Here is a 6,320-nt window from a genome sequence, read left to right on the forward strand (position 1 = left end):
ATTCAATTCATTTTAAAAGAAAACATTGCATTATTTCTATAAAAGGAATAGCAGGTTCTCTTGCCATAATTAGGACATAACCTTTAAATCAAATACCATGGGAAGAGACAGTTGATTTCTAAATTCTAGCTCAATACTGCTGCCTGTCTCAAAACCTGAGGTTTGTTCTGCAAAAAAGGACAATCTTTAAGGGTTGAGAGAGGCAATAAAGACACACCAGCAGCAAACTGAGGCTTTCTCCATGACATAATGTAAGAAAAGTACTGAAAGAAAATCAAAAGCAGAGTTAACATTTTATTATGTGATTCAATGTTACCACGTGTTCATAAATCCAAGATTAGCCGTGTTAGCTTGTCCTTTTGGGAAGCCCTGGCCTGGTTCAAACCCGTTTATTCCTCAGATGGTGGGTCAAAGGACAAGGGGGGAATGTCCTTCAGGGTGTCCCCAGCTTGGTCAGTATAGGGCTGGTACCCAGTTCCAGGTGTTCAGACCCCACAGCCTGTTTTCTCTCCCACACGCCTCCACTTTCCTACAGAAGCACAAACACTAATGAGGCAGTATCCAAAGACCTGAGTGACAAACATGTCAAATAAGCAACTCATAAGGATTGTTAAGTGTATGTGAACAGGTCATGGTGGTTTTCCTTTTTCCCTATTCTTTTGGATCATTTTTCAGATAAGGATTGTTTTTCCTTTGAAAATATGTTTTAGCTACTCTTTTACAACATTATCCACACTTTACAGAAAGGAAGTTTACTAAAAGTTAAAAAGGATCACAGAAAATAGCACCTACATTGCAGACGAACAAAAAAATGCATGTGGTGGAAAAAGTGAGAATTCTGCCTTTATTAATTAAATGACAGTATAACAGGTTGCATTTTCATATACATTTTTAACCAGACAGATTTAGAAATAGATATTGAACAGTCATGATGCTGAAAACAGAAATCATATTTTGACTTGGAGTTTTAAGAAAAATAAAGAGAGGAAGGCATGTAGCTGGCATAATTAACTCAACCCACCAAATCTACTATAGAGATTTTCAAAACGAAACAAAACCAAGGAAACAAAGTAATTTTCCCAAATTTCTGGGCTCCTTTATTTCTCCAGTCTTTATTTCTAGATGCATTTCAAAGCCTACTTTCATTTCCATAATTAGGCCAATTTTTGCTAATTAGTATACCCTGTAATAAAGGAAGCTGGGGAACCTAACAATTACTGAACACTCTTTTGCATAATGCAAGTGGGGTTTTCTTGTTTGTTTGTCTCTTAATGAAGTGGGGCACATCTAAATCTATTAAACAGTACATATTTTACATGTCTTGTTTATTTGCCGTTCATATAAACTATAAAAGATAAGGTCTGGACATGTTGGTCATGGTAATTACACCTACCGATTCCCTTGTTACCTTAACACGTGAAGTCCCCTCTGGCCAGTAAAGCAGGACTGTACTGCTTTTTGCACCCAAAGTGGCCCCTGACTAAGTCAGGGTGGTCACTTGAACTGAGAAAGGCCTCTCAGTCACTGGTCAGCAGCCACTGATCTGCGGGGAAGGGTTTTTCCACCTGGGCCGATAATAATGAGCTAATTCAATTAGACTATCCCCTTCTTCAAATTGGCATTCATAAAACAGAGCTGTACCAGATGCACAGAAATGCAAATGCTGTGGTAGAGAAATCTTCTGGGCCATAGAGAAGTGTGGAGAGATCAGTGGGCTTGATTATGAGCAGTTTCCCACTTTCAGGCTAATCTGTTTGTATCCTTGCCATAACTCCCTTTTTCATAGGATGGCCCAAGGGAGTTCTGTTCCCTAACTAATAGAAGTGGTTATTAGTAGGCCCATTATATAGATGAGGATGCTGAGTCTACAAGGTTGTCTATAAAAATCACTCATGTAATTCAGATTCAGGTCTGCCTTTGTCCCAACCCAGTGCTCTATTCTCCATCCCATGCTACTTAGATTCATCATCTGAGATCCTCTTATCCCAGGATCTCTCACAAGTCCAGAAATATTCCACACCCTCAGTTTGGACCTGGCCCCAGCATGAAGCACTTGAAATGGGTGGACCTAACTGAACTCTGAGCTGTACCTTCTGCCCCCATCCAAGCCCTTTTCCACACAGCAGCCAGAGTGAATTGAGTGTATTCCTTAAGCTACGGGCCACCTCCCTCCTTCCTACATCCCATCAGGCTTAGGACGTACAGAATGAAACACATTTTTTCAATCAAAATGGGAAAGGGGAGGTATATCCGTAGTGGAGATTTTGAGAAATTTCTGGAGGGCTATAAAGGGAATGAAGCCACCTTAACTAATGAACCAGGGAAAAGGGAGACCCAGGTTGGAATCTGGTGCTAACCAGTCTGCATATAGTGCTCCCTAGGGTGAGATGTTCAGCAGAATTCTTCATTTATAAACGTGGAAGAATGACCAAGGACCACCAGACAGCTGAAGTAACCCAGTAGCAGGAAGGTGAACATTCACAGCAACCACCCAAGAGGTAAAGAGAGAATCTGGGGAAGAGAAGTAAACTTTTCAAAGATTCTTATTAGTATCTTTAGAGATAATTGAGAATATATTTCACCTATAAAGCAAGAACAGGCTACTATGAAAAAGAATCAGGCAGAGAACAAGGAAGAACACATGGAAAGGAAAAAAAAAGGTATGCTTGCCAAGAAAATCATATAAAGAACTACTAAAAAACATTGAGGAGTTCCCTAAACATGGAGCAGAAAAAGACAAAAATATGAGAAAAGAAAAGATGAAAATATGAAGCACAGAAAATCAATTAAGAAGGGTCCACATCCATCAAAAGAAAGAACAGAGAAAGGGAGGAGGAATAATAAAAGAATGATAGGGAAATCTTTCAAAATACTGGAGAGATGAGAATCTTCAGAATGAAAGGCTTCACCGAGCATCAGTAAAAAAGGATGGAAAAGGCCCATGCTCAGATTCATCCTTGTGCAATTTCACAATTAAGGATAAGAAGAAAATCCCAATAAAGGGATAAATACGTTCAAACATAAATATAAACACATAATGCACACAGGTAGATGATCAGACAGCATATTAGTCCGTTTTGTGTTGCTGTAACAGAATACCTGAGACTGGGTAATTTATAAAGGAAAGAGGTTTATTAGGCTTACAATTCTGGGACAACTGCACCTGGCACAGGCCTCAGGCTGCTTCTACTCATGGCGGATCACATGGCAAGAGGAAGCAAGAGAGAATAAGAGAGGGGAGGTGCCAGGGTCTTTTATTATTACTATTATTATTTAATCAGTTTATTTTTAATATTTAGATTCATCATAATAACAACATTCATATATGTGCCAGATTTTCCCAAGGATAAAAAACTACAAATATTTTATTTCAAAATATAACAAAACTATAACTTTAAAAGAAATTTTAACTTTAAAGTATTTTAGGGTATTGAAATTTTGTTTTATTTTAGCCAGTTGACAACATCAAATTCCTCATTGAAGAGAGGAAAGCAAAATCATCACATCTATTTTATAATTTAAGAAATAATATATCAACAAAATTGAAATGGATTCTACATTTACAGGCTACATTATTTTTCTTTTAGATTGCTACTTCTGAGGTCAAGTGATTATTTTTCAAGTAAATCAAAAGAAATGCTTTAATCACATAGCAAATCTCTTATGTCCAAAATTAGCTTGTTCTGGTCATAACCTAGTTACAAAACACAGTAAGTCAAAAGTAATTTCTCATATTAAACAAGAGTGTTGGTTGTAAACAAGAGAAACAAACACTGGCTGTCTCAAGCCAAAAGGAGATTTATTGGAAGTTGTTGAGTTCTCACAGAGTCTTTAGAAGGCATTGAGAAGCTGGATGAGCTGGATAGAAAAATGCAAAGGGAGGACTAGATGCTGTTTTGCAGATCCAGCTGGCGGGCACTACTGGACACAGCTGCCACAAGTGGACTATGCCATAGCTGCACACAGACTCCAGCACAAAGGAATTCTGACCTAACCTTCCTTCATCTGGACTTCGCTCATTCCAGGTTCAAAGTAAAGGGCAAGAGAATCCACTTGAATATGCTTAGGGGATGTGGCCTCACCACATTAACAGGGATGGAAAGGAAAGATAGTTCACTTTAGATTTCCACAGTGAGAGTCAGAGCTCTGAGTCCCATCACCACTACACACAATGGGAAATCCCCATTTTCTCCAGATAAGAAAGATTGGATGTTGGATGGAAAGAATATATATATATATATATATATACATACATATATATAGGGTGAGAGAAAGAGAGACTTACACATATGCATATACACATCTATAATTTGCTTTTGAGTTAAAAACAAAGCAAATTAATATCTGATTAAGATTGGTCAGGTAGGTGCTATCAGACATAGAGCAATTAAATGGTTAAAATGGATATACTTTATATACGTGAGGCAAGGAAAGGCATTTGCCTCAAGTAGTATAACTTTCCAAGTGTCATCTTAAATTTGAATATTAGTGCCATCTAGTGGCAATGGATAGTGTTCCCACCCCATCAAGGTAATAGATAATTTGTGGTGCTTTCTTTTTTTATTATTATGAATATTCATGAGATACAAAGCTGATCCTTGGCAAACAATGTGGAGTGGGGGGAAAGGGTGAGGAGAAGGAAGGAGGGGATATTTGGGTGGGGGACACGGGGCACAAATGCAATTTCTGGTAATGGGTATGCTGCCAGTATAAATCTGGCTCTCATATCATGCCACTAGGGGTGACAATCAGCTTTGCCAGGGTCTTTCAAACAACCACCTCTCACAGGAACTAATAGAGTGAGAACTCACTCAGGACCCCCACCCCCAGAGACAGCATTAATCCATTCATGAGGGATCCACCCCCCGATTCAAACAGCTTCCAACACATTGGGGATCAGATTTCCACATGAGTTTTGGACGGACAACACATCCAAACTCTATCAGATGAAGAGAGAGAGAGAGAGAAAATAGATAGATAATGGATAGATAGATAGATCATAGATATCCTAAATACTTTCAAACAAAAATATAAATATATACAAGCATACATCTCTCTGTGTGTGTTCGTCTGTGTTACAAGAGAACAGGAATCAGATTCACATCACACTTGTCAGCAACATTCAGTACTAAGCACAATAGAACTGTGTATCGACTACCATGTATACTGAGAAGTTAAAATAAAAAAAATGAAATAAAAATTAAAAAATTAAAAAATCAGGTGTAGGGGAGGTAAAAATGGCTTCCCTCTACCCTTCCAGTTTCTTTGGCTGGGCTATGAATTGACATAAGACAGATAAACAGGAAAAAATCCTATTTAAATAAGTATGTATGCACAGGAGTCCCACAAAATATGACACTCAAAAAAAGGCCAGATGATTGAAGATTTTGTAGCATCCTGAGCTACAGAAAGGAATAGGGGCTTGGGGTTCTGGGGGATTGTGGCCACACAAGTTATGGGAGGACAAGGGTAGGAAATGTATGGTGAATAGAGGTTGTCTTGTTATGCAGATAAAAAAGAACTCTCAGGTAATGAAACTTGTCTTGGAGCAGCCCTCTACCTGAAAAAAAAATTGTGACTTCAGTATTTGGCATATTTTGTCTCATCAGACCCTCACAACAACTCTATGAGAACACACACAGGATATAGAAAGCTAACTCCCAGAACAAAGTAGCCTGTGTCTCTAATTACAATGGCTGTGGGAAATTAAACTACAGCATTCTTTCTGCTCTAGGCACATATTGATAACAGATACAATTAAGAATTAAGAAATTAAATTGTCAGAACTGGATTTTGGCACTTTAGAGCTCCAATCCAGTTTTACCAATTTTAAAATTGGTTAAACATTTGTGTAAACTAGAAACAGAAAAGAAAATCAAAGTGATAGACAGAGAGTGGAGCTGAAGCCAGGCCAGATGAGGGCTGCCAGCCCTTTTGCATATGTAGGGTAAGACAGACTAAAATTGTTGTATGCAAAGAAGGGGACAAAAGCCAAGCTTTTTTTTTTTTTATCAATATACAATGTGGTTGATTATTGTGGCCCATTACCAAAACCTCCCTCCCTCCTCCCCCTCTCCCTACTTCCCCCCCAACAATGTCCTCTCTGTTCACTTGTCTTATCAAATTCAAGGAATTGTAATTGTTGTGTCTTCTTCCCTCCCCACCCCTCACCCCTTGGGTTTTTTGTGTATTTATTTATTTATTTTTAGCTCCCGCAAATAAGTGAGAACATGCGATATTTCTCTTTCTGTGCCTGACTTGTTTCACTTAATATAATTCTCTCAAGGTCCATCCATGTTGTCGCAAATGGCAGTATTTCA

The sequence above is a fragment of the Galeopterus variegatus genome, unplaced genomic scaffold (assembly GCF_000696425.1).
Source record: "Galeopterus variegatus unplaced genomic scaffold, G_variegatus-3.0.2 Scaffold3289, whole genome shotgun sequence".
Lineage (NCBI taxonomy): Eukaryota > Metazoa > Chordata > Mammalia > Dermoptera > Cynocephalidae > Galeopterus > Galeopterus variegatus.